The following is a 4,911-nucleotide window of genomic DNA, read 5'->3' as shown; positions in this document are numbered from 1 at the left end:
GTTGAGAGTCTAATAATTCATTCCTTTTTAATGCTATAATAGTATTTCAGAGTAGGACATGACCCTGTTGACCTGTTTTATTTTTTTTTTCCAGTTTTTGGTTAGTATGGATAATCCTGCCACAGACATTCATGGGCATATTTCTGGTCACATGGTAAGTGTGTATCTAATTTTGTAAGAAATGGCCACACTGTTTTTCCAGTGGTTGTGCCATTTTGCAGTCCCATGAGTAATGAAAGAGAGTTCTGATTGTTCCATATCCTAGCTGGGACTTTTTTTTCTGTTTAGTCATTTTAGTAGTATTATAATGGTATCTCATTGGATATTTTTTTTTAAGTTTGCATTTCATCATTGCCAATATTATTGTGTATATAGATAGGCATTCGTATATCTTCTTTGGTGAAGTATTATTGAAAATTTTCTTTGAAAAAGTAATCTGTCATATTAAGTTTCAAGAGTTATTCCTAGATATATGTCTATCCTTATGCAGCTGGTGTTCCACTAAACATATTTCACTGAGTTATTCCTAGATATATGTCTATCCTTATACAACTGGTGTTCCATTGAACATATTTCATTGATCTCAGTATATCTATCCTTCTACAATTGCCATGCTATCTTGATTACTGTAGTTTTGTAATAAGTTTTGGCGGGTGGGGCAAAGAGCAAGTTTATTTGATGAACATCATCCAAGAGAGACCAGATGGGAAAGGGGCCATGACAAGAGAGGCTAGACAGTCTCCAGAGCCACACACAAATCTCACACAGTGTGCGGCATGGGCCTTGGGGATATGGAGAATGTCCTCAGCCACTCAGCACCATCCGTATGAGCTCTTCATGACTGGTACAACCAGTGTTGTCCTCATGGCCCTACCACCAGCATCTCCACTTCTTCTTCTGTCATGGTACCACCACAGGTACCACAATGGTACCTGTTTTCTTCCTTGTCAAATACCCTAAGGCCTTCAGCATAACCCCCATAGATTTCCTAGTCCTTGTTCTTAGCTGCAGTCTACAGCACAGACTGGAAGTACTCAAAGTCTAGCACCTTCGCATTCACCTCATCACTCTTGGGATTTCTCAAAACCTTGAGCACATTGGTGTTTGTGGGGTTCTTGGCAGGTCATTGCATCCCCACATTGGCTGTATAGGATCTTCCCATCACCTGTTTGGTCAAGCAACTGGAAGGCTTCTTTGAATTCGGTGGTTGAGTCCTTGGTGAGGTCACATATCTCGACTGCTCAGGTGTGCAGGACCTGTTCCTTCAGTAGTGGCCTTTACTATTGTGAAATCAGAAAATGTCAGTCCTTCAACTTTTTATTTTCTTTTTATTTTAGTTATTCTGGGTCCCTTGAATTTTCAAATGAATTTTAGTATCAACTTATTAATTTCTGCTGAGAATTCAGCTGGGATTTTTATATAGTTTCTGTTGAGACTGTAAATCAATTTGAGGAGTATTGATATTTTTTGGTGTTTTTTTGTTTTTGTTTTTGTTTTTGTTACTAGGGATTGAACCCACGGTTGCTTAACCACTGAGCCACATCCCCATCCCTTTTTATATTTTATTTAGAGACAGGGTCTTGTTAAGTTGTTTAGCAACTCACTAAGTTGCTGAGACTGGCTTTGAACTTGCAATCCTCCTGCCCCAGCCTCCCAAGTCACTGGGAAGTATTGCCATCTTAACAGTAAGTATTTTCATTTATGAACATGGGATATCTTTCCATTTATTCAGGACTTCTTTAATTTTTTTTAAAGTACTTTTTGTTTTCAGTGTACAAGTCTGTACTTTGCATGTGTGTGTGTGTGTGTGTGTGCTCTATTGCTGAATCACATTCACAGCCAAGTCTTGGACTTCTGTTATTTAATGATTCCTAAATCATTTTATTTTTTATTTTTCCTGAGAAGGTGGGAATCAAATCCAGGGCCTGTGTATACTAGTTAGTGCTTCAACACCAAGCTACATCCCCAACCCCAAAGTATTTTTGATACTATTTTAATAGAATGTTTTTCTTAATTTTATTATGAGGATTAATTTTTGAATGTTGATCAAACCTTGTATTTCTGGGATAAACCTCATTTTACTGTGATGTATTATCCTTTTTTTCTTAACACATTTCTCAGTTTGATTTGCTATTATTTTGTTAAATATTTTTGTATTTGTGTTTATGAAGGGTATCTTTCTCTAGTCTTTTCTTGTGATGTATTTGTCTGATTTTAGTATTAGGATAATGCCACCCTCATAAAATGATTGGGGAGTATTAGTTCTTCTTCCAGGTTCTATAAGATAGTGTATTGAATTGGTATTACTTCTTCCTTTAATGTTTGTTACTTACCAGAAAGTCATTTGGGCCCGAGGTTTACTTTTTGTGAAGGTTTTTTTTAATCAATAAATTCCATTTCTTTAGTAGATAGAGAACTATTCCTATAACTTGTTTCTTCTTGAATGAGCTTTGGTAGTTTGTGTCTTTCTTTTTCATTTCATTGAAGTTGCTAAAATGTTTTAGCATAAAATTGTTAATATTCCCTTGCTATCTTTTTAGGATCTTAGGGTATATAGCAGTTTTCTCTGTCTCATACCAGACAGTCAAAATTTTTTTCCTTGCTTTTCTTCCTAATCAGTCTGAATAGAAACCTACCAGTTTAATTTATATTTCAAAGAACTAGTTTTTGGTTTCATTATATTTTTTTCTGTATTATTTGTCCATTTTCTACTTCACTGATTTTCATTCTTGTCTATTTTTCCTTCTTCCTGTTTACTTTTGGTTTAATTTACTCTTTTGTAGTTTCTTAAAGTTGATTTTTATATTTTTTTCTTTTCTAATATATTTAAAGCTATATTTGTAATAGCTATTATTTCAATCTACACATTTTTCTTTAGGCATTCCATGAATTTTGATCACTTGTGTTTTCATTTTCTTTCAATTCAAAATGTGTTCAAATTTCCCTTGTAATTTCTTTTTTAATCTGTTTGATTAATTTTTTTTTTTTTTTTTTGGTATTGCAGATTGAGCTATATCCCAAATCCTTCTTATTTTTTATTTTGAGACAGGGTCTTGCTAAGTTGCTGAGTGAGGTTCCTGCTAAGTTACTGAGGCTGACGTTGAACTTGGGATCTTCCTACCTCAGCCTCCTGAATTGCCAGGATTACAGGATTGCCTGGATAGTTAATTTTGTTTTGTTTGTTTGTTTTTTTGTTGTGCTGGGGATTGAACCCAGGGCCTTATGTTTGTGAGGTAAGCACTCTACCAACTGAGCTGTATCCCCAGCCCCACCCATGATTAATTTTTAAAGGAGGATTTTTCAGATATCCTTCTGTTATTTATTTCCAGTTTAATTCTGATGGTTAGGGAATATACTTTGTATGATTTCAATCCCTTTGAATTTATTGAGATTTATTTGATGGCCCAAAATAGGTTGATGAATATTTTATGTGCACATGGAAAACAATGTGTAATTGACTGCTTTGGGGTTTGACATTATGAAATGTCAGTTAGGTCAAGTTGACTGATAATGTTGTTCAAGTTGTCTATAGTCTTATTGACTTTCTGTCTACTCTTCTGTAAGTTGCTGAGAAAAAATTGTATTCAACTAAAATTGGAATTTACCTCTTTGAGATCTATCAGTTTTTGCTTCATGTGTTCCAAAATCCCATTAGGCTTGGTATGTCCTCTTGATGAGTTGACCCCTTTATTACCATGAAATGTTCTTCTTTGTCCCAGGTATTCCTTACTACGTTGTATATATTGCCTAGTATCAGTATCACAACTCTGGCTTTCATTTGATTAGTGTTTACATGATATATCTTTTCATTTGACTTTGAACCTGTCTATATTTAGAGTTGTTTTCTTGAAAAGAGCATATGGGAGTGTATTAGTCAGCTTTTTGTTGATGTGGCAAAAAATATCCTAAAAAAAACAATTTAAAGGAGGAAAGATCTATTTTGGCTCACGGTTTTAGAAGTTTCAGTCCACGGTCAGTTGGCTCTATTGCTGTGGGCCTGTGTTGAGGCAGAACATCATGGTGGAGAGGGTGTGATTGAGCAGAGCTGCTCACTTCACGGTGGCCAGGAAGAGAGAGAGAGAGGGACCCGGATAAGATATGGTTCCCAAGTGCACACGCGCAAGGACACAACGTCTTCAACGAGCCCAGCTTCCTGCCATCCGCAACACCTCCCCGTACCATTCAGCTATGAAGCCATCCATGCATTCGCCTACTGGTGAGGTCAGAGTCCTCAAGACTCAATGACTTCCCCCAGGCCCACCTCTGAACATTGCTGCACTGGGGATGAGTCTTCAACCAGGAGCTTTTGCAGGGCATTTCAGATCCAAACCATGACAGCAGAGTCTTGCTTTTCTGGTTCAATCGATTTTTTAAAAATAATTATTCTATTTTATTTTATTTATTTCACTCTGCCACTGAGCTACAGCCCCAGCCCCTCAATCTATCTTTTTAAAATTGCCTTTAATATAACCGTGGATATTGTTGAATTTCAATCTACCATTTTACTCTTTGTTTTCTATTTTCACCCTCTGTTTTTTGTGCTGTTTTCCCTCTTTATCTGCCTTCTTTTGGATAAATTGAGTTTTTTTAAAAAATAAGGTCATGTTTTCTCTACTGCTGGCTCATTGGTTACACCTTTGCTGGTGTTGTTTATATTTTGTTTTGTTATGTTTTGGGTACTAGGGATTGAACCCAGGGGCACTTTACTTTTTAATTCTTTTTTTAATTTTTAATTTTTTTATTTTAAGAGAGGGTCTTGCTAAGTCATTGGGGCTGACCTTGAACTTCCAATCCTCCTGCCTCAGCCTCCAGAGTACTGGGATTATAGGCACGTGCCACCACATCCAGATTGTTGTTATTGTTAATGATTGAGCTAAGATTTAAAATATACATCTTTAATTTATCACTATG

The 4,911-nt window shown here is 36.1% G+C and overlaps 1 pseudogene across 1 annotated transcript; it reads right to left on the bottom strand.

The window, feature by feature from the left end:
• Positions 1-568: 568 nt before the first annotated feature.
• LOC306658879 (myosin light polypeptide 6-like) lies at positions 569-4,271 on the bottom strand (annotated as a pseudogene). The gene is made up of 2 exons: positions 4,262-4,271; positions 569-1,237 (listed from the first exon to the last, which is right to left on the bottom strand). The product of its transcript is annotated as a myosin light polypeptide 6-like (transcript).
• Positions 4,272-4,911: the final 640 nt, after the last annotated feature.

Source organism: Sciurus vulgaris (assembly GCF_902686455.1).
Source record: "Sciurus vulgaris genome assembly, chromosome: 4".
Taxonomy (NCBI): domain Eukaryota; kingdom Metazoa; phylum Chordata; class Mammalia; order Rodentia; family Sciuridae; genus Sciurus; species Sciurus vulgaris.
Note: the sequence above shows the minus strand (reverse complement) of the source record. Positions and strands in the feature narration are given on the sequence as shown.